This window comes from Carassius carassius, chromosome 23, assembly GCF_963082965.1.
Source record: "Carassius carassius chromosome 23, fCarCar2.1, whole genome shotgun sequence".
Taxonomy (NCBI): Eukaryota; Metazoa; Chordata; class Actinopteri; order Cypriniformes; family Cyprinidae; genus Carassius; species Carassius carassius.
In genome coordinates, this window is record NC_081777.1 from 10,851,387 (window position 1) to 10,878,689 (window position 27,303).

Genomic DNA, 27,303 nt, shown 5'->3' on the forward strand with positions numbered 1-27,303 from the left:
GGTGACCTCGGAATAAGAGAGAAACAGACAAATATTAGCGTAGATGCCATTCTTCTAATGATGTAGCAAGTACATAGGGTGTTATGGGAAGTGTTTCCGGTTCCGGTTTACCTAATTAATGCAGCCTAAAAATCCTTTAACAGATTTGGATATTAAAAGCATATTAGTATGTTATGTGTAGGCCAGGTTAAAGAGATGGGTCTTTAATCTAGATTTAAACTGCAAGAGTGTGTCTGCCTCCCGAACAATGTTAGGTAGGTTATTCCAGAGTTTAGGCGCCAAATAGGAAAAGGATCTGCCGCCCGCAGTTGATTTTGATATTCTAGGTATTATCAAATTGCCTGAGTTTTGAGAACGTAGCGGACGTAGAGGATTATAATGTAAAAGGAGCTCATTCAAATTCTGAGTTGCAAAACCATTCAGGGCTTTATAAGTAATAAGCAATATTTTAAAATCTATACGATGTTTGATAGGGAGCCAGTGCAGTGTTGACAGGACCGGGCTAATATGGTCATACTTCCTGGTTCTAGTAAGAACTCTTGCTGCTGCATTTTGGACTAGCTGTAGTTTGTTTACTAAGCGTGCAGAACAACCACCCAATAAAGCATTACAATAATCTAACCTTGAGGTCATAAATGCATGGATTAACATTTCTGCATTTGACATTGAGAGCATAGGCCATAATTTAGATATATTTTTGAGATGGAAAAATGCAGTTTTACAAATGCTAGAAACGTGGCTTTCTAATGAAAGATTGCGATCAAATAGCACACCTAGGTTCCTAACTGATGACGAAGAATTGACAGAGCAACCATCAAGTCTTAGACAGTGTTCTAGGTTATTACAAGCAGAGTTTTTAGGTCCTATAATTAACACCTCTGTTTTTTCAGAATTTAGCAGAGCAGGAGAGCAGTCTCAGTACTATGATACGTTCTAAATCCTGACTGGAAATCCTCACATACACCATTTTTCTCTAAGAAGGAATATAATTGTGAGGATACCACCTTTTCTAGTATCTTGGGCAGAAAGGGGAGATTCGAGATTGGTCTATAATTAACTAGTTCTTTGGGGTCAAGTTGTGGTTTTTTGATGAGAGGCTTAATAACAGCCAGTTTGAAGGTTTTGGGGACATATCCTAATGACAATGAGGAATTTATAATAATCAGAAGAGGATCTATGACTTCTGGAAGCACCTATTTTAAGAGCTTAGATGGTATAGGGTCTAACATACATGTTGTTGGTTTAGATGATTGAACAAGTTTATACAATTCTTCCTCTCCTATAGTAGAGAATGAGTGGAACTGTTCCTCAGGGGGTCTGGTCTATAGTGCACTGTCTGATGTGATACTGTAGCTGACGGCTGAATGGTTGCAATTTTATCTCTAATAGTATCGATTTTAGAAGTAAAATAGTTCATAAAGTCATTACTGCTGTGGTGTTGAGAAATGTCAACACTTCTTGAGGCTTTCATTTTCGTTAATTTAGCCACTGTATTGAATAAATACCTGGGGTTATGTTTGTTTTCTTCTAAAAGAGAAAAAAAGTAATCGGATCTAGTAGTTTTTAATGCTCTTCTGTAGGATAGGTTACTTTCCCGCCAAGCAATACGAAATACCACTAGTTTTGTTTTCCTCCAGCTGCGCTCCATTTTTCGGGCTGCTCTCTTTAGGGTGCGAGTATGCTCATTATACCATGGTGTCAAACTGTTTTCCTTAACCTTCCTTAAGCGTAAAGGGGCAACTGTATTTAAAGTGCTATAAAAGAGAGAGTCCATAGTTTCTGTTACATCATCAAGTTGTTCTGAGGTTTTGGATATGCTAAGGAATTTGGATACATCAGGAAGATAACTTAAAAAGCAGTCTTTTGTGGTAGAAGTGATGGTTCTTCCATACTTGTAACAAGAAGTAGAATTTACAATTTTGGCTATATGAAGTTTGCACAGAATTCCATAACGGGATTTATCATTAACATTTGTTTCTCTGGATAATGTTATATGAAGCACCATTACTTCAAACGAGTTATACTTGAAGCCTGCCCTCTGAGAAATCCTGAAGATGTTGTTATAAATTGAAGCAACACCTCCCCCTTTGCCTTTTAGACGCGGCTCATGTTTATAACAGTAATCTTGGGAGGTGGACTCATTTAAAATAATGTAATCATCAGGTTTTAGCCAGGTTTCTGTCAAACAGAGTACATCTATATTATGATCAGTGATCATATTATTTACAAAAAGTGTTTTCGTATAAAGGGATCTGATATTCAATAAGCCAAGCTTTATCACTTGTTTATCCATATTGCATCTGTTTTTTATTTGTTGAACCTCAATTAAATTGTTAATCTTAACTTGGTTTGGACATTTTTTGTATTTTCTAGTTCTGGGAACAGACACAGTCTCTATAGTGTGATATCTAGGTGAAAGAGTCTCTATGTGCTGAGAATTAACTGACCTCTGTGACAGGAGGCACCTAGCAGACGGTCGGTTTAGCCAGTCTGTCTGCTTCCTGACCTGGGCCCCAGTTAGTCAAGTATAAACTCTAAGACTATTTGCCATATTTCTAGAGAGAAGAGTGGCGCCACCCCAGGAGGGATGAAGACCATCTCTTTTCAACAGGTCAGGTCTGCCCCAAAAGCTCATCCAATTGTCTATGAAACCTATGTTATTCTGTGGGCACCACTTAGACATCCAGACATTGAGTGATGACAATCTGCTATGCATCTCATCACCACGGTAAGCAGAGCATATTACAGTGTCTGACATCATGCTTGCAAGTTCACACACCTCTTTAATGTTATTTTTAGTGATCTCCGACTGGCGAAGTCGAACATCATTAGCGCCGGCATGAATAACAATCTTACTGTATTTACGTTTAGCATTAGCCAGCACTTTTAAATTTGCCAAGATGTCAGGCGCTCTGGCTCCCGGTAAACATTTGACTATGGTGGCTGGTGTCTCTATATTCACGTTCTGTACAATAGAATCACCAATAACTAGAGCACTTTCATCAGGTTTCTCAGTGGGTGCATCACTGAGTGGGGAGAACCTGTTTAATGTTTTGATCGGAACAGAAGAGCGGTGTTTTGACCCACGACTACGCTGCCTCACCGTCACCCAGTTGCCCTGCTGCAGGGGCTCTGTTGCCGGAACCGAACAATGTACAGGAATCCCTGAGCTAGACGCATCCAAAGCCGTATCTAGAGCCCTAACATTCTTACTGTCCTCAATTAAAGTTTGGATGCGTGTCTCTAATTATGAAATCTTCTCTGTCAGCCTAACTATTTCCCTGCAGTTATCACATGTGAATCCCTCATCCGTGACAGAGATAGATAAACTGTACATGTGGCAAGAGGTGCAAATAACAATAGCAGGAGAAGCCATTACTCACCGTGCCTGATGAAATATTCTTACTGCGGTTATTTGATGAACTTGTGAAAAACTGGAGCGAGGGAGAGGAGAAAAGAAAACAGCGATAGGTTTGAATGAAAACGCTAATGACAAGCTTACGAGTGCTAACGCTTTGCAGGTGTACTGCACTCACTGATATAAAATAAAAGTGAACGATCAAAAAAAAATCTGATAAGATTGATCGATAATATCAGAAATATGGTGTGAATTAAGTTATATTTTATCACTTTAAAAAACAGAGAGTGATAGTAAGATAAAGATTCTATAGAAAAAAATTATAAAAACTTCTACTAGAAGAGCTGCAGGAATCGGTCTAAACATTTTCTCTTTCTCATTAGCTCTCTGTGATATCTAACTGATTACAACCTAACTGATTTAAATATGTTTAAAATGTACCAATGTTTGTAGAATATTTGCATCATATTATATAGAAAAGTAACGCAAGTAGCACAGACCACGACGGGAGGACCCCAACAATGCCAAAATAACTAACAAAATGAAAATCAATTTAATTATTCATTCATTTATTTATTTAGTTGAATTATTTATGTTTTTATTTATTTATTTATTTATTTATTTATTACTGTTGGTGTATTGGTTATTATTTGTATAACAACAGTTGTACAAATGCCATGGTTAAACTATGGTTAGTGTAGTAAATGCATGGTTAATTTGTGGTAACGTACCATGATTATATATAATATTGTCATCTTATTTAGATTAATAATAAATAAAAAATAAAAAAAATAATAATAATAATAATAATAATAAAACAAGGAATCATATGGTCTGGATGCTAAACTAAACAGAAATCACACCTTTTAGAGCAAACATTGATGTCCCAGCCATGTTTGTCTCTTTGTTTTTCTCGTAAAAAACATTTCCATTGGTGTCTGTGCCTATTTGAAGTGCATTTATGTTTTTGGTTATGTTGTGAGCATTTGAAGTGTGTTTTTGTTTTTGCTAATAATTTCTTTATTTGTGTTGTTAGAATTTGCAGTACATTTCTGTTTTTGCAGTGCATTTCTTTATTGGGCTATGTTGTGAGCATTTGCAAAAAAAAAAGTTTTTTAATTTGTTACTTGGAGTACAAAGGCAAACCACACTATATTGATAAACATAAAAGGTTTACATTAAGGTATTAATTAAGGTATTTTCAAAAATAGCATATTCATATTCACCAATATCTAATAAATACATACATGCATACATACATAACATGTAAAATTTATTCCTAAAGGTAACAATGCCACATGTTTACTTATTATAGCATGCTCAGCTAAAATGTAGTGTAGTTCACACAGTCATACATATGGTTATGCAACTATTTTAACATTTGAAGACAGTTTCCTTTGATGAGAACTGTATTTCACTTACAGAGACAGACAGTTGGATTGTGGCTGAATCATATGTGACTCATGTGACCACGGACACATTTACTAGAATCTACATGGAAAATTGAAGTGAACTTAGTTTCATTATGAAATATATAAACTGTGACCAAGAAACCTTTGAACTCATGTGGTCATGTAGATTTATAAAAAAAATAAAAAATAAATACAAGACTACATAATACAATAATTTCCAACAAAATAGTATACTCAGTCATTGTATGGACAGATTGCAAACCAGCACTTGGAGAATATGGAGGATTCTATCAATGTCAGGTTCTGATTGAGCAATCTGTCTCTAAAAGCAACAGTCACAGGTTGTGTGGTGCAGGAACAGAAGCAGACGTCTCAAGAGCCTTACTTTAAAATACCACAAATGGAGGAAGAAAATATGTGCAAGGTTCCTCCTTTCCCAAACAGATTTTCTTGAAACTTGCCATAAGGTCTCCTTACAGCAACGGCTACAACACAAGTGTTCAAATACATTTTAGGTCATTGTACATTAATGCACACACACACACACACACACACACAAACACAAAATGTATTCCTTCAAAGCTAAAGTGAATTGGATGCTGCACTATTTTCCACTTCATGCACAAGGGGAGATATTCTGTTGAAGTTCACTGAAATTAAGGCATTAGAAGAAAGTCTTAACTTGTAAGGGCATGAGGTGCTTTTCACCCACACATTTGAGTCTCCAGCAGAGCAGAGTTAAAACTACACCTAGAGAAAGCAGCAAAAGTGTCACTTAAACAGAATGTCACCTGTAATTTTCCAGACAGCTCAATTATTCTGTTCCATTGAACATTCAGCTATTTCCTTTTACGTTCCTATTTTTTGGGTACAAATCTACAACTTGGCGATCATTTCCCCACTTCTCTGTTATAAAGGTGGCAACTCTGTGATAACATGGGATATATTTTGTTTAAGGGTGCTAAAAGTGAGCAAAAAGCACCTGGGGCATGTGTAAAAAAAATACAGACAATGTGCAGATACTTCTGGTCGCACATTCAATATATATATATATATATATATATATATATATATATATATATATATATATATATATATATATATATATATATATATATATAGGTTTTTTTTTGTTTGTTTTTTTTTCTCTGGTGTGTGCTCTAGCACGTAGAGTGTACGAAACTGTCTATTTGCATTGAAGGTGTGAGGCATCCGTTCATGGTGATGCAGGGACTACCCCTTTCAACAGTGACCAATTACTTTTTTTTTCCATAAAACATTTTAGAATTTAATTTTAAAATTTTCTTATATGGGTTTGTTTTTACATTCAAAAATGTGCACAAATACACCAATAAGAACAATCTGGAACTGAACCTAAGGATGGCTGCAGTTGCATGGCTGTCATACTGTATACAAAATATACTCGAGGTGGCCACATAGGCCCAGTGTGCCAGAGTGCACTTGAGATTGACCATTACCCAAAGACAGTTTTCATAAAATGTACACTGGCAGTGAATAACTAATAACTTTTATTTAAGCACATACTATAGTAATTTAAAACAACTTTTTCTTTTTTTTTTTACTTTTTCTTTTTTTTTTACATTTCACACTTTCCCCCACTTAATCTTGTATATTATATATATTAATTCCAAGATTACAGTGAGATTAATCTAGATTAAAAAATTAATCTATACCAACCAATAATATATATATATATATATATATATATATATATATATTATTGGTTGGTATATATTAATTTTTAATTAATTTCTGTATTATATATATACAGGTGCTGTTCATATAATTAGAATATCATCAAAAAGTTGATTTATTTCACTAATTCCATTCAAAAAGTGAAATTTGTATATTATGTTCATTCATTACACACAGACTAATATATTTCAAATGTTTATTTCTTTTCATTTTAAAAAGATTATAACTGACAACTAAGGAAAATCCCAAATTCAGTATCTCAGAAAATTTGCATATTACTTAATACCAATACAAAGAAAGGGTTTTTAGAAATCTTAGCCAACTGAAAAGTATGAGCAATACATAGTTGGGGCTCTTTTTGCCTGAACTACTGCAGCAATGTGTCGTGGCATAGAGTTGATCAGTCTGCGGCACTGCTCAGGTGCTATGAGAGCCCAGGTTGCTATGATAGTGGCCTTCAGCTCTTCTGCATTCTTGGGTCTGGCATATCGCATCTTCCTCTTCACAATACGTCAATTAAGGTCAGGCAAGTTTGCTGGCCAATTAAGAACGGGGATACCATGGTCCTTAAACCAGGTACTGGTAGCTTTGGCACTGTGTGCAGGTGCCAAATCCTGTTGGAAAATGAAATCTGCATCTCCATAAAGTTGGTCAGCAGCAGGAAGCATGAAGTAGTCTAAAACTTCCTGGTATATGGCTGCGTTGACCTTAGACCTCAGAAAACACAGTGGACCAATACCAGCAGATGACATGGCACCCCAAACCATCACTGACTGTGGAAACTTTTCACTGGACCTCAAACAACGTGGATTGTGTGCCTCTCCTCTCTTCCTCCAGACTCTGGGACCCTGATTTCCAAAGTAAATGCAAAATTTACTTTCAACAGAGAACATAACTTTGGACCACTCAGCAGCAGTCCAGTCCTTTTTGTCTTTAGCCGCTTTTGACGCTGTCTGTTGTTCAAGAGTGGCTTGACACAAGGAATGCGACAGCTGAAACCCATGTCTTGAATACGTCTGTGCATAGTGGTTCTTGAAGCACTGACTCCAGGTGGAGTCCACTCTTTGTCCCCACCATTTTTGAATGGATTTTGTTTCACAATCCTCTCCAGGGTGCGGTTATCCCTATTGCTTGTATACTTTTTTCTACCACATCTTTTCCTTCCTTGCGCCTGTCTATTAATGTGTTCGGACACAGAGCTCTGTGAACAGCCAGCCTCTTTTGCAGTGACCTTTTGTGTCTTGCCCTCCCTGTTCAAGGTGTCAGTGGTCGTCTTTTGGACAATTGTCGAGTCAGCAGTCTTCCCCTTGATTGTGTAGCCTACAGAACTAGACTGAGAGCTCATTTAAGGCCTTTGCAGGTATTTTGGGATAATCAGCTGATTAGAGTGTGGCACCAGGTGTCTTCAATATTGAACCTTTTCACAATATTCTAATTTTCTGAGATACTGAATTTGGGAGTTTCCTTAGTTGTCAGTTATAATCATCAAAATGAAAAGAAATAAACAACTGAAATATATCAGTCTCTGTGTATTGAATGAATATAATATACAAGTTTCACTTTTTGAATGGAATTAGTGAAATAAATCAACTTTTTGATAATATTCTAATTATATGACCAGCACCTGTATATAAATATATATATATATATATATATATATATATATATATATATATATATATATATATATATATATACACAGTGGGAATGGAAAGTATTCAGTCCCACTTAAATATTGAATTCACTCTTTGTTATAATGCAGCAAGTTCATTTTTTTTCCTCGTTAATGTACACACAGCACCCCATATTGACAGAAAAACACAGAATTGTTGACATTTTTGCAGATTTATTAAAAAAGACAAACTGAAATATCACATAGTGCCAAGTATTCGGACCCTTTGCTGTGACACTCATATATTTAACTCAGGTGCTGTCCATTTCTTCTGATCATCCTTGAGATGGTTCTACACCTTCATTTGAGTCCAGCTGTGTTTGATTATAGTGATTGGACTTGAATAGGAAAGCCACACACCTGTCTATATAAGAATCAGAATCAGAAAGAGCTTTATTGCCAAGTATTTTTGCGCATACAAGGAATTTGTTATAGTGACATAAGCTTCCAGTACACAGAGACAACAACACACAGACAAAAAAAAAAAAAAAAAAATTTGGCAAATAAATAAGTGTATAAACAATTGTGCTATAAATGATAATGGCACAGGATTGAGTAAGATGCAGGGATGTACTAGGATGGAGGGGTAACAAATAAATATATGGATATTGCACATTTTTTGCTTAAGCATAAGTGGGGAGCATTTAACTGTTCATGAGGTAGATTGCCTGGGGGAAGAAACTGTTCTTGTGCCTTGCTGTTCTGGTATGTGCGGCTCTGAGGCGCCGGCCAGATGGCAAAAGTTCAAAGATGGGGTGACTTGGATGTGAGGGATCCAGAGTGATTTTCTGAGCCCTTTTCCTCACTCTGGATGTATACAGTTCTTGAAGGGTGGGCAGGGTAGCACCAATAATCCTTTCAGCAGTCCGAACAGCTCTCTGTAGTCTTCTGATTTCTGAAGTGCACAGGACAGACTCAATGACGGCTGAGTAGAACTGTTTCAGCAGCTCCTGTGGCAGGTTAAACTTCCTCAGCTGGCGAAGGAAGTACAACCTCTGCTGGGCCTTTTTCACAATGGAGTCAATGTGATTGTCCCACTTCAGGTCCTGAGAGATGGTGGTTCTCAGGAATCTGAATGACTTCACTGCAGTCACAGTGCTGTTCATGATGGTGAGTGGGGGGAGTGCAGCGGGGTTTCTCCTGAAGTCCACGATCATCTCCACTGTTTTGAGTGTGTTAAGCTCCAGGTTGTTGAGACTGCACCAGACAGCCAGCTGCTCGACCTCTTGTCTGTAAGCAGACTCATCACCGTCCTGGATGAGGCCGATGACTGTAGTGTCATCTGCAAACTTCAGGAGCTTTACAGAGGGGTCTTTAGAAGTGCAGTCATTGGTATACAGGGAGAAGAGCAGAGGGGAGAGAACACATCCCTGAGGGGCACCAGTATTGGTGGAGCAGCTGTTTGACATGAATTTCCCCAGTCTCACTAACTGTTGCCTATCTGTCAGAAAGCTGGTGATCCACTGACAGATAGAGCTAGGAACAGAGAGCTGGGTCAGTTTGGTCTGGAGGGTTGTTGGGATGATGGTGTGGAAAGCCGAACTAAAGTCCACAAACAAAATCCTCACATAAGTCCCTGTTTTGTCAAGATGTTGCAGGATGAAGTGCAATCCCATGTTGATTGCATCATCCACGGACCTGTTTGCTCGGAAAGCAAACTGCAGGGGGTCCAGTAAGGGTCCAGTGATGTCCTTCAGATAAGCCAGAACCAGTTTTTCAAACGACTTCATGACGACAGACGTTAGAGCCACAGGTCTGTAGTCGTTAAGTCCTGTTATCTTGGGTTTCTTTGGAATGGGGATTATGGTGGAGCGTTTGAAGCAGGAAGGCACTTCACACAACTCAAGAGATCTGTTGAAGATCTGTGAAAAGATGGGGGCCAGCTGGTCAGCACAGATTTTCAGACAGGCTGGTGTAACGCCATCTGGGCCTGGTGCTTTTCTTCTTTTGTTCTTCCTGAAAACCTGGCGCACATCATCTTCACAGATTTGAAGAGCAGGAGGTATGGAGAGGGGGATTGCAGGAGGTGTTAATGGTTGTGTAGGGAGATGGTCAGAATGGGTGTTGGGGGTTTCAAATCTACAATAAAACTAATTCAGGTCGTTAGCAAGTTGTTGATTAGCCTCAGTACAAGGGGATGGTGTCTTGTAGTTTGTGATGGCTCTCAGTCCTCCCAAAACTAAAGTTGAGTCGTTGGAAGTAAACTGGTCTTCCAACTTTTTAGCGTAGGTCTTTTTAGCCGCTCTAATCTCTTTCAGTGTGTTCCTTGCCTGATTGTACAAGACTCTTTCCCCATTTCTGTAGGCATCCTCTTTGGCCCGACGAAGATGTCTGAGTTTTACTGTAAACCATGGCTTATCATTGTTGAATGTTAAATAAGTCCTGGTAGGAATGCATATATCCTCACAGAAACTGATATAGGATGTTACAGTCTCTGTGAGTTCGTCCAGATCGGTGATAGCAGCTTCAAAAACACTCCAATCAGTGATGTCAAAACAAGATTGTAAATCCTGCTCTGTTTCACTGGTCCATCTCTTCACAGTCCTTACTACAGGTTAAGCAGATTTAAGTTTCTGCTTGTAGGATGGTATAAGATGAACCAGACAGTGATCAGAACGTCCCAAAGCTGCTCGTGGAACAGAGTGATATGCATCCTTTATTGTGGTGTAACAGTGATCCAGTATATTACTGTATCTGGTGGGACATGTAACATGTTGTCTGTATTTTGGCAGTTCACGGGAAAGATTGGCTTTATTAAAGTACCCAAGAATGATTAAAACGGAGTCTGGGTGTTGTTGTTCTGTCTCTGTGATCTGATCAGCGAGTTTTTGTAAAGCTGAGGTCACATATGCGCTTGTGGAGGGATGTAAACACTCACCAGAATGAACGAGTGAAATTCCCGCGGTGAATGGAACGGCTTGCAGTTGACAAACTTTATTTCTAGATCAGGACAGCACATCTTCTTTAACACAGTTACATCTGTACACCACCGTTCATTGATGTAAAAGCATGTCCCACAGCCACGCGATTTCCCCGTTGATTCTGATTTGCGATCCGCTCTAAACAGCTGAAAGCCCGGCAGATGGAGTGCGGAGTCCGGTATGGCGTCATTCAGCCAGGTTTCCGTGAAACAAAGAGCAGAAGAGTGTATGAAATACTTATTTGTCCAAGAGAGCAGAAGGAGTTCGTCTGTTTTGTTAGGTAGAGAGAGGAGATTTGCCAGATGGATGCTAGGCAACGGCGTTCGAAATCCGTGCTTCCTGAGTCTGACGAGCGCTCCCGCTCGCTTTCCCCGTCTGTGCATCCTGAAGCGTTTGATCAGCGCCGCTGCTCCTCCGATAACAATGTTCAGTAAAATGCCTGAATAATTTAAATCCGGTAAAAGATCTTGTGGTGTGTTCTGCCGAATGTTCAACAGTTCATCCCTGGTGAAACTGATCGTGTTTGTTAAACAAAAAACAGGAAAAACGAACAAAAACAGTACAAACACTGGAGAGCCAAGCACTGAAGCAGCCATGTGCGGCGCCATATAAGACCTTACAGCTCATAGTGCATGTCAGAGCAAATGAGAATCATGAGGTCAAAGGAACTGCCTGAAGTTCTCAGAGACAGAATTGTGGCAAGGCACAGATCTGGCCATGGTTACAAAAAAACTTCTGCTGCACTTAAGGTTCCTAAGTGCACAGTGACGGAAGCCTCTCCTCAGTGCAAGACACATGAAAGCCCCCATGGAGTTTGCTAAAAAAACACCTGAAGGATTCTCTGGTCTGATGAGATCAAGATAGAACTTTTTGGCCTTAGTTCTAAGCGGTATGTGTGGAGAAAACCAGGCACTACTTATCACCTGTCCAATACAGTCCTAACAGTGAAGGATGGTGATGACAGCATCATGCTGTGGGGGTGTTTTTCAGCTGCAGGGATAGGACAGGGAAGTACAGGGATATCCTGGACGAAAACCTTCTCCAGAGTGCTCAGGACCTCAGACTGGGCCGAAGGTTAAACTTTTAACAAGACAATGACCCTAAGCACACAGCTAAAATAACGAAGGAGTGGCTTCACAACAATTACGTGACTGTTCTTAAATGGCTCAGCCAGAGATCTGACTCAAACTCAATTGAGCATCTCTGGAGAGACATTAAAATGGCTGTCCACCAACGTTTACCATCCAACCTGACAGAACTGGAGAGGATCTGCAAGGAGGAATGGCAGAGGATCCCCAAATCCAGGTGTGAAAAACTTGTTGCATCTTTCCCAAAAAGACTCATGGCTGTATTAGATCAAAAGGGTGCTTCTACAAAATACTGAGCAAAGGGTCTGAATACTTAGGACCAAGGATATTTCAGTTTTTTTTTTAATAAATGTGCAAAAATGTCAACAATTCTGTGTTTTTCTGTCAATATGGGGTGCTGTGTGTACATTAATGAGGAAAAAAAATGAACTTAAATGATTGTAGCGAATGGCTGCAATATATCAAAGAGTGATAAATTTAAGGGGGTCTGATTACTTTCTGTACCCACTGTATATGTATATATATATATATATAGCATAAAATGATAGACATTACATATGACTATTTGGCTAGTAGAGATACATTTTCCACATTAAGTGGGCCATTTCACATAATCAGTTCCCCTTTCCCTAAAGATACTCAAACATAACATTAATATAACAACACATAAATGTGATTTTAAAAACATAACAATACTATGTTTTCTTTCATCAATATTACATACAAATATATATAATAAATAATATTTTAAATAATTTAAATAGCATTTATGCTGATAACAGTAAGGTATTTGGCCTGGCCTGTTTGTTTGTTTTACGTTTAAGTGTAGTTACATCAGTCTTAAATGAATGCTTTGACTGTCCACAAAAATGGTGCCTCCATTGCAATCATTTTAAGGCACTACCAAGCTGCATCATCTTCTCAGCAAGACTGTTTCTCTTCCCAAATCTAGTAAAAGGCATATGAGTGAGTTAAGGGAAATGTTTTGCAGAGGTATCAGGTGCCATTCTTTTTGTCAATAGATGACCCCGCTAGGACTCCTGTCAGTTGATATCCCAGAGTCCTCTGGTGTAGAGTCAGACAAGCGGCCACTCCGCAAATGACTCAGGCCAGGTGTAACAGTTTCAACTAATTGCCTCATTAATGATTAAGCACCTTCAGCCTGCTCTAGAACTTCGCTTTGTGGGGAGCAAAATGTTCTGATTGGTTTTATGCTGTCAATTATTGATGAGACAGCAAGCTCAGATGCTAGTACCTGGGTCAGAAGCTTCTCAGAGAGCAATCTCCTCCATTACACTGCAGTCTTCATTGCTAGTGGTAAAAACAAAATTCCCACTTTAATGGTAATACAGTATCCTGTCCATGGGTCACATTGAAAATCTTGAATTTGTAGTCACATAAGACACTTAGTTCAGTGTTACATAGATACCTCTGTAGATGAATACATTCTAGACATGGAAACTATCCTGAATGTCTCATATTCAATTTCAGATCTGGGGCTGCTCTGAGATATGTACGAATTAGGGCTAAAAGAAGTTCCCTAACCTCAGCTGGTTTGAACCGATGCATTTAACCAGATCCCTGTGCATAACATGGGTGATTAGTACTATTGGTTACCTTTGACACCAGAGGTGGGTATTACATTTTCTTTGTTACATTTTTTTATCTAACTAATACTTTTGGAGTATATTTACAGATGGGTACTTTTACTCTTACTTGGGTAAATTTTTAGTGAAAAAACTGCACTTTTACTTCATTACTGTGGGCCATGTTTCTCTCGTTACTTTTTCTTAATGCAGCACATGTTATAAATGCTTCAGTTTATTCCAAATGTCCCATCTACTTTTCTCTTCGGAATGAGCGATGCCCATTTGTGAATTATTCATTCTTTTGAGTCAATTCTGTTCAAAGGCTTGATCAAACCAATTGGGAAACCAGTGGATTGGTTTGCGAATTAGTTTAAACGATTCGTTCAGTTTCCTGCCGCCCGCGCTGAGCTGTCTGAAGTGGTTCACTCAACCAGTTGTAACCAGAAAGTTTAAGAAGATCAAGATCGTTGAAGACGTGGCTTTGGATCTACAGCAGAAAGCAAATCTGCAAAGGCTATTGTTTGCTAGTGATGAAGATCTTTATTAGATGAACACAGCGTGTGCTGTCCACGGTTTAACAGGTATAGCTCAGGCTTCGATTACAGTACACAATACCACTATGAAATTACCAGTTTGTTGTAAGTGTAACATAAATTAAATACAATATATCATTTTACATTAAATAAGCTGTCACAGAGTATTAAATTAATACCCTCCAAACCTGTATTTGCTCTGTTGCAGGAGGAATGCCTTCGCCTAGACACAATTAATTTTGAGATTTCCACAATATTTATGCTTAATTTTTTATTTATTTATTTTTTTTTACATTTTGCAGAACCGATGGAGGAAGATCCATCAATGTGCATTTGGTTCGTTATGTTCGGTAATTTAGCCGCCTTGTGAGGAGCTTTCACTCTTCTCCAAGTCAGAGGTTATTTATAAATATATAATATATAATTGTGGCGAGTGGGGCGGGGCCGAGGGACGTGGGAACAAGGAGTGAGGCCAGCAATGATTGGGCAAATCAGTGGCACCTGCGGCCCACCGCCGGTCTCGAGTCCCACGTAGGAGATGGAAGGATATAAAACTGGAGTGACGACAGTGAAGGACGAGAGAGGACCAGGCCTGGGCTTGTAGTTGTGTTTTTATTTTGTGTGCATCAGTCGCCGTGAGGGGCTGACGCGCTGTTTTGTCTTTAATTTGTATTATTAAAATGTCCTTTGATTGTCCGCCGGTTCCCGCCTCCTTCTTCCCAATGACGAGGAAGTTTTATAGCATTACAATAATATACTTTCAAATAATTCACTGAAGCAAATCAGAATTTTCATCAGCTGTTACTCTAGTTTTCAGAGTCATTTGATCCTTCATAGATCATTCTAATATATTGATTTATTACCAGTGCTGGAAACCGTTTTGATGCTTAATATTTTATTATTATTATTATTTGTATTTAATTTTTTTGTGTGACATTTTGTTTAGGATTATTTGATTTCTGAAGGATTATGTGACACTGAAGACTGGTATAAAGGTTGATATACACACACATACATTGCATAAAATGTATCTAAATAAAAATAGACTAGAGATATACAGTAACTAACTACTTAGCATAGTCGATATAACGATATATGACAGAACTGCATAGTCGATATAAAAAACTGGATGACGAGTAATTTCTTACTGCTAAATTCTGAAAAAAACTGAGATGTTAATTATAGGACCTAAAAACTCTGCTTGTAATAACCTAGAACACTGTCTAAGACTTGATGGTTGCTCTGTCAATTCTTCGTCATCAGTTAGGAACCTAGGTGTGCTATTTGATCACAATCTTTCATTAGAAAGCCACGTTTCTAGCATTTGTAAAACTGCATTTTCCATCTCAAAATATATCTAAATTACGGCCTATGCTCTCAATGTCAAATGTAGAAATGTTAATCCATGCATTTATGACCTCAAGGTTAGATTATTGTAATGCTTTATTGGGTGGTTGTTCTGCACACTTAGTAAACAAACTACAGCTAGTCCAAAATGCAGCAGCAAGAGTTCTTACTAGAACCAGGAAGTATGACCATATTAGCCCGGTCCTGTCAACACTGCACTGGCTCCCTATCAAACATCGTATAGATTTTAAAATGTTGCTAATTACTTATAAAGCCCTGAATGGTTTAGCACCTCAGTATTTGAATGAGCTCCTTTTACATTAAAATCCTCTACGTCCACTACGTTCTCAAAACTCAGGCAATTTGATAATACCTAGAATATCAAAATCAACTGCGGGTGGCAGATCCTTTTTCTATTTGGCGCCTAAACTCTGGAATAACCTACCTAACATTGTTCGGGAGGCAGACACACTCTTGCAGTTTAAATCTAGATTAAAGACCCATCTCTTTAACCTGGCTTACACATACCATACTAATATGCGTTTAATATCCAAATCCGTTAAAGGATTTTTAGGCTGCATTAATTAGGGAAACCAGAACCGGGAACAGCGGAGACCAGGACAACTAGAGCCCCAGATACAGATCCCCTGTAAAGACCTTGTCTCAGAGGAGCACCAGGACAAGACCACAGGAAACAGATTATTTTTCTGCACAATCTGACTGCTGCAGCCTGGAATTGAACTACTGGTTTCGTCTGGTCAGAGGAGAACTGGCCCCCCAACTGAGCCTGGTTTCTCCCAAGGTTTTTTCTCCATTCTGTCACTGATGGAGTTTCGGTTCCTTGCCGCTGTCGCCTCTGGCTTGCTTAGTTGGGGTCACTTCATCTACAGCGATATCGTTGACTTGATTGCAAATAAATGCACAGACACTATTTAACTGAACAGAGATGACATCACTGAATTCAATGATGAACTGCCTTTAACTATCATTTTGCATTATTGACTGTTTTCCTAATGAATGTTGTTCAGTTGCTTTGACGCAATGTATTTTGTTTAAAGCGCTATATAAATAAAGGTGACTTGACTTGACTACTTGTAGTTGTTTTGTTTTTTTATCCAATACTTTTTTTACTCCTACTCAATTAACTTCAGAATATTACTTTTAGTTTTACTTGAGTAAATATTTCTATAAATACTTTTATAAGTACAATTTTTGGCTACAACCTCTGTTTGACACTCAGATATAATAGTGCAGCTGTTAGAGAAGGAAAGACATAACCATCTGTGGTTCTTAAATGCATTTGAAACGCATTGTCTACTTTCGCTGAACAAAATAGTGATCTATTACTGTTCTTTGTCTCAAATCCTAATGAGTGGCCTAACTGCATTTTTAGGCACAATAAACAGGCTCCTATGCTGTCAGTTGTAGGTGGTTAAATTGTGCTGATGTCTGAGACAAAATTATAGGGAAACCACATAAAATCTCCAAGTTCTTTGTGGGAAAAATCAATCAATCAAGGTGGAAATATAAAGTTGAGAAAAATAGTTGTAAATGGATACATGCAAATAGGAATAAATGACTCATTATCTAATTATGTTTGCTAAAGCGTAGTTTTATGGGATATGTTCAAAAAAGTACTAAATTAAATGTGAGCAAAACTACGTTGTCAAATTATTTGGCTTATTGAGGAAAGGTGTGCAGTTTTATCTTTATTTTACCTGAACAATGAGAAGAATGATTATTTTTTTTTATAGAGAAACAACATATCACATGTTAGTGTTACACCAACTAGCAGGAGTGACCTTCATCAGAGCCTAAAATACACACAAGGAATATACGTCAATTGTCCATTACCATAGGTGAAAAAAAAATTATGTATAAATAAGTCACAGTGAGCCACAGAAAAAAGCCATGACACTAACATTTGGTTATTTGACACTTTGGTCACTTATTTCAAGGTATGTTTTGTTTTGCAGATTTGCAGACACTCCACATTACTGCCATTTATTGGATCTTAAGACACACCACAAACAACACCAAAATTACTATAATAAACATTTTGATAGTGTTGCTTGGCATAAACACCCACATTCAGAATGAGAGACAGGTAGCAGTAGCACACAGCTCTCAGTGGATGTATTACATACATGGTGCATGTAAGTGGTGCACAAGTGCACATGCACAACTAAAATTAAAAATGTTTTGTGTAAATAAGTTTCAGACTTGGTTACCAACATGGTTGACACCCTTACCAAAAAGAAGTATACAAGTTTATTTTATTAAGTATACTTAAAGTTCATGTATAATTTAAGTATACTTTATTTAGTAAGTATACAAATATCAGTGTACTAGTAGTATACTTGTGAGTGTACTAATTCAATACTCCTTGGGACTAAATTGGCCCACTTTCTAGTATATAAAAGTATACTTTAAGTATAATTTAACTGTAGTAAACTTTTAGTACACAACTAGTTAACCTCTGTTTTTAGTTTGTACTGCAACTATACTTAAAGTGAACTTAAAGATATAATGATTGTTTACTAATTAGATACGTGTAGCATTTTGAAGTATAGTCTTAGTAAACTAATAATTTAGTAGTTTTATACTGCAAGTATACCCATCAGTTCTTTAACTGAACTTTACATCACACCTTAAATATACTACTATGTACCTATTTAAGAATGTGTCTATATTTTGTTATATGAATATCTGAACATATAAAACATTAAAAGAAAGAACAGGGTATCTGCTTTTAAACAAAAACATTTTATTCTAGTTACATGCATTCTTTTTAATGAACATTTGAATGTGGGTACGTTTTGTGAATAAAAAATGAAGAAATAAACAACATTTTAAACAAAAAGCTAAAAAAAAAAAAAAAAAAAACACGAAGACTATGAATTGAATTCAGAATAATAATCAAGATGTACATGGAGTCCAATAGCTTGACAAATTGTAAAAATTTTATTCCACAATGTCACACAATTTTGATGCTGTTTTATGTCTGATGATCATGTTAGATTATGTGTGAAAGCATCTGTTGTTTTTCGGTTTCTTCTTCGCTGTTTCCATGTTTTGGCAATTATGTAAAGAAGATGTGTAATAGTGCCCCTAACATATAACAATGAAAACATTATCAGAGCAGTAGGCTATGTTTTCTAAGTATAAGTCAAGTATACTTAAATGTCATTATAAGTAGATTTCTGAGAAGTTCATAAAAAGTAGACTGAAAGTACACTTTGCTGTTATTATATATTTTATTATTTAAAAAAGTATACTAATAGCACACTTGAATAAACTTATTTTTCATAAGCACAGCTGTTAATGCACAATTACCATTTTAGATTGACAAACTGTAATACAATATAATATTTCAATTTGAAATTAAAGCATAAATCTAAGCTGTCCGCTGCCATTTTCAAAGCACAATGCAAAACGTCTCTGTCACGTATTTAACCCTTAACCCACATGATGTTGTGCATATCACATTGGCCAAAGGCCACTGCCTTTCTTGGCTCGGCTGTAAAACCCATGCCTCATGTCAGCTGGAGGGACCAGCTCGATTGTATACTTTGCCAGGAGGTCAACAATCTCCTTGTGCAAGACAGGTGCATCTTGGACTGCCAACGAAGAAGGCCGCTGAACTTGGGACATCTCCTGGCGAACTGAATCACATTGCAGAGTTGAATTGTGCGAATGAGCCAGCGAGACAGGCAGGGCAGCACAAACAATGCCCCCAGACATTGTACAAGTGACACCAAAGAAACAATTGACGTACCCATGGTGGTAATCCTGAGTTGGATGGTACAGAAGGCATTGTATTCTGTATCCGCAGAACTCCCTAAGTACCAGGGGGACTGGCCAGAGATGCGTTGAGAGGCTTTGCATCTCCCAACCACAGTCTCTTGGCTGCTGGCCATCATGGCTGCTTTGTCATCTTCCTGGATGACTTAGGAGCCAGCAGGGATGCAGGGGGTGCTGCACTCCTGCGAGAGGCTCAATGTGCTGGCCTAGGTGTCGATTCCGCTAGGGGGAGAGTGCACGGCCGGATTGGGACTCATTTTCAGCCCTGGAGTTTCATGCCTTAGACCGGCCCACTTTAGTTCACAACTGACTATATTAAAATAATGTAATTAAAACCTCAGAATATGATTCCCTACAGCCTTGTAATTCATTGTATTTTTAAAAACATCATTTCCAATTCAGTGCAAAAACAATAGCCTAAGTTTTGCTTCACAGTGAAGATTTATTAGAACAGTAAATAACAGGATAGTGTAAGAATCTCTTTTCTTTAAGATTTAGTATTCATAAATATCCAAACATTGAAATAAAGAAAAAAAAATCTAATAAAAATAAATATATAAAACAAAATAAAAATTTAAGATTTCATTAATGTATTGCTGAATCATCAGGTATCATTAATTATCTCAGGGCATTTTTCATTGAGCAGGGCTCTTCATTACTATTAGTTATTCTGAATGACAATCCTACCTGCCCATTCTGGTGTGTTGGGCTTGTGACTGGAGCTTGGTAACATTACTGGGCCTTGCTCCTCACTGTTAGCAGCAAACTGGACTAGAGGCGGCTGCTGCTGAAGAGCTACAAGAAAATGTTTGATACATGAGCGGTGGTTTGCAAACAATGTTGTTTTGCAATGTCGCTAGCATCTTGAACTGCTCCTTAACTACCTTAATGTTAGCTTACATACCGGCCTCGTCGCCTCCGTTTTTTTTTTTTTTTTGAGGAAGAATGTGCTCATCTTAGAACATTTGGCCACGTCAGTTTACAAAGCTTTCTTCTTATTTATTCTGGACTTTTCAGCCCCGCATTTTTTTGAGCAACTTGCAAGGTGACGTGTTGAGGGCGGGGCCAGGGAGTCAACAGATAATCACGTCATCATTATCTTGCAGGCTGCACTCTGCGAGAAAATATTAAATAAAAAATAGTGGGACGGTGGTAAAATAATAAATTTATAATAAGAATAATAAGAGTGAAATTATTAATAATAATAATAAAAAATAATAAGAGTGGGGCTGCGATAAAAAAAAAAAATTAAATAAAATATATATTTATATACGCTGAAAGCTTGTTTTCTTAAAGTAGCAATTGCTGTATGTGCCAAGCAAAAATAAGAGTGTATGGTTAATGGCCCACCCACAGGCAGGAAAGTATGGGGAAGCATGAACCATCATCCTTCATCTTTCCCAGACGAGCCTTTTGGATGCAATGTGACTGACTTCAAAGCAATCAGTGTTTATACTTTAATACTGTTTTAACCTACTAGTGGCATGTATTTATTTAATTAATTATTTATTTATTTATTTATTTATTTATTCATTCATTCGTTGGTTGGTTGGTTTGTTGATTCGTTCATTCATTCAAATTGATAAACTAGGACTAATCATATACATTTCAATTAAGAGTCTGAATCTGCCAGTGAAGGGTAAATTCAGAATGGACCAAACACACTATATACATTTTTTGCTCATCTTATTTGTTTACTAAGCGACACCAATGGCACTGTGTTTGATTTTTAGTATTACTTTTGGATCCCTTCCATCAATATGATTTATTTTAAACATGATTCAATATCAGAAAGAAATATCTACCAACCAACTAAAACTGATGCTAAAGTTACATCCTGTTGTGATATGTTCATTGGGGTTTTGGACCATTACTAATGGAGAAATATAAGTTAAAGCACTTAAAATTAGAATAGAAATGCCAGAAAATATTGTACCACACTAAATGGATTTATACAAAGAAGTTTTGAAGTACATAATGTTGAAAGTAATGTTATAATGCATGTGTCTGTGTCATTCACAGTGGTTAAGCTCAATGGTGATTGTGAGGTTTGAGAGGTGTTTGTGAAGGATTTTCGGTAGTGGCCATTAATCACAATGCTGATGAGTGTTCTCCAGTGGTGTGTATTTAACTGAATCTGAAAATGGTGTTACCCCAAGCAGTGACCGCTGTCACTCCTAATCTTGGTGTGGCTGATGGCTCACTCACACTCACAGGGTGGTCACCCTAATTTTGGTTTCTTCTAAACAAACGAAAACCTAAACTGCCATGACAAATTTTATTTCATAGAGTGTCTCCTGTGTCCCACACACAAACAATTACTCATCTATGTCTCCTCCTCTCTCCTTCCTTCTTTTTACTCTCCTTATTTTTCTCTTACAGCAGATATCAGGGTGGCAGTTGATGAGATGACTCTCAGCACAAGGCCTTCCTCAAAGCACAAGACCTCAAACTCTCTGAAGACGATGCAATGAGAATTGAATCCATAATCCCCCCTCTTCCTCTGGCGCTGTTCTTAAGGAGCCAAGTCCTTTGATAAGATCCCTTTTCTTCAACTGCACTTGAAGCCTCTTCTTTTTTTTCTTTTTTTTTTCTACAACTAAACATATCAAACAGAAGAAAAATTAAATGAAATTAATGAAAATGAATAAAAAATGATAGCAAACCTTAAATCTGAAAATGGCCAACCTTGTGGAAAGGATGCTATTCTGCTCTTGGAAAGGAAAGAGAGAGAGAGAAAAAAAATCAGTGCATGTTGTGATTAATGATCAGCAGACATTGCTTCACTGGGGCCACACTCAGCATCTTTGTAGATGACTTTCTCACAAATATTGTAAATATCACAAGCAGGTATAGGCTGTAGGTTATTTTTGAGTTCCACAATTTCAAGCAAATTAATGTTAAAAATTAACTAAATATTTGTTTCCAAACTGGCAATAAGATAAATAAAAGTTATGTATTTATTTTCCTTCAAATATTTTTCCTATCAATCCCAATCATGTTATGTAGATAGTTAAATTAAAGTGTGTAAATCTATAGGGATACAGCAAAATGGAGCAAAAATTTGAACTGAAAATGGACTGGTTCTCAGTCAAGCAAAGTAGTTTTATTTTTGAGAGTAAATATTTGCTTCACGTACACAACTGATGACCACTATATGAAGTTCCAAACATAGGTTTGGGAGGAGCCTCAACATTCAGTCCCATCATCAGTGTATATTAGCAGTTATTGTGCCGTCCAAGCGACAATTCTTCCAGCATCCCTCTGCTTCCCATTCTCCTCCTCAATTTCCTTCAGTTATCCTTCAAACCATACAATCATAGGGGGGATACTAACTCAGAACTCAAGCTGAGCCTTGGGTTTGAGCCTCCTTTGATAACAGCAAGCCAAGTTTGTTTACCATTATCTAGCAGGTCTGAAGCGAACTTGTGAATACTAAAATATAGATATCCCACCTACATTAGATTTCTACATAAACTGTGCAGATTGCAGGAAGTTTGGAAATAAGTGACTCGATATAATTGCACAAACATTTTTTTTTTTGTCACACTTGACTGATTCAGATCTATTTTTTATATTACACAAAGAACCCGAGTAAATACAAAATGCAGTTTTGAAATAATGATTTCATTTAGTGGTCCAAACCTGCCTGGCACTACGTGAAAAAATGAATTGCCCTAAATCTAATAACTGGTTGTGCCAGACTTTGCAGCAACAACTGCAATCAAGCATTTGCTTAGCAGGATGTGGGTGATTTTGGACCTCCTGGAGGAAAATCCTTTCAAAAAGAATCTGAAATCACTCATCTCTGGGACAGTAGCCAAAGCTGGAGAATGGATGACCATCCTTGCCTTTCTGAGTTTAAACAACACAACCCAATTTTGTAAAGGATTATATTGGAGTATACACAAGCATATAAAAAAAAACCTTGGGTTGTTCTGCAGACGTGGTGTGTTTGAAGATGCATGAAGTGCACACAAACACATAGACAACTTTCCAAGGATCTTCATCATCACCAACAACTTTTCTTTCCTTTTTGTGAAATGCATATCTTTCAAAGACCAACTCAGACAATCCGCTAGCATGTGTCCACACACACAACACAAATTTACACTTCGACTGAACTGATAATGCTTTGGCTGGAACCACAGCTTATTTAAACAATAGGGGAGATTGGAAACAAATAATTTTGGTTGTGTACATACTGTAAACTATTACCAATAGCTATATGCATGCTGATGCATAGCTGAAAGAGTACTGAAAGATTGGTCAAAGACAAAAACTACATTCTATGTACTTGTACATTGTACATGTAGCCTCTCCTAACAGCACATAGGGAAACGTGAAATGGGATATTCCAATTAACCAGTAGCACACAAAATGATGTGGGTAAGCTTGCCAAAAGTCATCTATTTTTCTGGTGTCACAACGGATTTATACATCTCAATGCATCACTTGATAGTGCCAGCTAGTTCTCTTTGAGAGTTAATGCTCAGTCTCCACAATGGGCTGCAGGGAATCAATAGATTGGAGGAGTTCTAATTCAGGGGTTCCCAAATTTTTCAGCCCATGACCCCCAAAATAACAGTGCCAGTACTTCGGGACCCAGACTTTCCTCTGAGATGGATTAAGTATAGAAACATTTTGCAAATGGTGCACATGCACTTATAGCATAATGACAACACAAAGGAACACAAAAATTTTACAACAATAATATTATTTTATAGTAATTTACTCAAATATTACATTTCAACATTAATCTTACCTAATCCACACTGGCTTTTCGGTAAAATACCAAGAAGGACCCCCCCCCCAAAGAATTTTTTTTTTTACCTGTGTCATTTGAAATAGGGAATAGTAAAAAATGTTATTTATTTATTTGTTTATTTTTGCATAAAGAGTATGACATGCTCAGTAGATTTATAGCATAATCTGTATATATATATATATATGTCAGTAATTCAACTCGAATTGTGAAACTCGTGTATTAAATAAATTCAATGCACACAGACTGAAGTAGTTTAAGTCTTTGGTTCATTTAATTGTGATGATTCTGGCTCACATTTAACAAAAGAAAGAAAACCCCAGTTTAGTGAATTGTTGGCCTTCTGGAAAGTATGTTCATTTACTGTACATGTACTTAATACTTGGTAGGGGCCTCAATTTGGCATGGCATGGAGGTGATCAGTTTACGGCACTGGTGAGGTGGTATCCACAACATTCTAGTTTATTAAGATGCACCTGTATATGTTTATATATATATATATATATATATATATATATATATATATATATATATATATATATATATATATATATATATATATATTGTGACACGTGTCCCGAGCTCTCATCAGCGTCGCCCTGGAAACCGAGCAGTCACACCTGCACCTGCTCTACACGGGCTGAGCGGCCACACCTGCGCCCTATCAAGCGCTGCCTTCTTAAACACAGCAAACGAACACAGAGGTGAGAGATGTCTCCATGAGACTCGGCTAAACCTATCTATCTGTCTTGTTTGCAGAGAGCAGTGTGTGACCGACAGCCCCACCGCACAAGGGAGAGCACAACGGACCCACACTACCACATCGCACAGATCGAAGAGGAAGCCGAGCACCCTGCACCAAGCCACCTCACGCCACCGCCTTCTACCCTTTATTTATTAATAAAAATCCACCCTTCGGGGGAACTCACCTGTACCTCCTCGTCGTGTCCTTACTTCACCCCGTCACACTGGTGGAGAATGCGGGCAGGACAGTGAAGAAGACTCCAATGACCCCTTCCCACCCTGTGTTCCCCCAGTTGGACTGTTTTGATTTTTTTTTTTTAGGTTTTTCTTTTTCCCCACGCCCTGTTGGCTCACGTGTCTTCTCTGGTTTCCCCAGGTGGCGCTCCTCCCCCGGCGATGGAAGAAATCTTGAAGCACCTCACCGAGGTGAGCATCCGCCAGCAACAGATTATGGAGCACATTGCCTCCTGGCAAGGGGAAACCGAACGGGAGCTCACCGCGCTCCGTATGGCTGCCCGGCGCACGTACTCCGCTGCCTGACCCCCATGTCCAGGCCACACAGTTGCTGCCGAGGATGACGTCCCACGATGATGTTACCACTTACCTCCAGATGTTTGAGACTGTGGCCACCCGGTAGGCGTGGCTCAAGGAGGAGTAGGCCCAGATCATCGCCCCGCTGCTGACGGGAGAGGCACAACGGGCTTACTTCACGCTTCCCCCAGAGCTCAACGAGTCTTATGAGGAGTTGAAGAAGGAGATCCTGGGCCGGATGGGGCTCTCCCCGATCAGCGCTGCCCAGCTCTTCAATGAGTGGACCTTCGACCCACGGCAGCCGGCCCGAGCTCAAGCGGCCAACCTCTCCCGTCTCGCGCAGCACTGGTTACTGGCTGGGGGTCCCACCGCACACCAGGTAGCGGAGCGTGTCATGGTGGACCGCCTCCTACAGGCCCTTCCCCGCCCGCTTCGTCAGGCAGCCGGTATGCGGAACCCAGCAAACGTGGACGAGCTTGTTGGGAGCCATCGTGCTGGCGGAGGCCACCCAACACCGGGAAGTTGGGGAGAGAGCGCCGCCGTATCCCCGAAGGGTGGTCCAGGAGCGGCGCACGCCAGAGGGCACCCAGCGACCGGTGAGCAGGCCGGCGGTTCCCGGCCCTCAAGATGAGCCCATGCCCACCGAAACACCCCGCTCTCCGCGATGACCTTGGCTGGCAGGCTGAGCCGTGCACACGGAGAACGCGCCGCGGGCGGAGGTGAAGCTAAGCGGACGCCCCTTCCTTGCCCTTCTGGACTCCGGCAGCGCGGTCAGCCTCGTGAAGACGTCGGTCCTACCCCCGCGGCCCGAAGCCAAAACGAAGCTCTCCATCACCTGTGTGCACGGCGACACCAGGGACGTGCCGGCACGATGGGTTACACCTGGCCCATAGACGTCGCGCTGGTCAAGGATCTGCCGGTGCCGGTCCTCCTCGGGCAAGATTGGCCAGGATTTGACCATTTGCTCGCCGCCATCACTCAGCCTGCCAGTCCGGCCGGGAACCGCCCAACCCGGAAGCCTAGCAAGAAGTCCCGACGGCGTCCCGTGCTGCTGGCCTCGGACAGCCCCAAGGATGGTTGAGTGAGTCACCCCCTCAAACTCCTAACCTCTATTACGATATGTACCAACAGGTGACGGGGGCTGGCCGGGCCTAGAGGCCAAAGTCCGTTGGTTCCGCCAAGCCTGCCCAACCTGCCAGAGGACCTCACCATGGACCCCTCCCCCCAGCCTGTTGATACCGCTGCCCATCATTGAGGTGCCCTTCGAGCGGATCGGGATGGATTTAGTGGGACCACTGCCGAAGTCCGCCCAGGGACATGAACACATCCTGGTCATCGTGGATTATGCCACCCGCTACCCTGAGGCCATCCCACTCCGAAAAGCCACCACCAAAGCCATCGCACAGGAACTCTTCCTGCTGTGTAGTCGGGTCGGCATCCCTTCCCAGATCCTGACTGACCAGGGCACCCCCTTCATGTCCCGGATGATGGCAGACCTCTGCAAGCTCTTGAAGGTCCAGCAGCTCCGCACCACGGTGTACCACCCCCAGACCGACGGGCTCAATGAGCGGTTCAACCAGACCCTCAAACAGATGCTGTGCCGAGTGACGGCCGAAGATAAACGGGACTGGGACAAGATGCTGCCATACGTACTCTTCGGTGTTCGGGAGATCCCTCAGGCCTCCACCGGCTTTACCCCATTCGAATTACTCTTCGGCCGCCAACCCCGGGCTCTGCTCGACGTTGCTCGAGAGGCCTGGGAACAACAGCTGGCCGTACACCGTACCACCGTGGAGCACGTGCATGAGATGCGGGAGCGGATC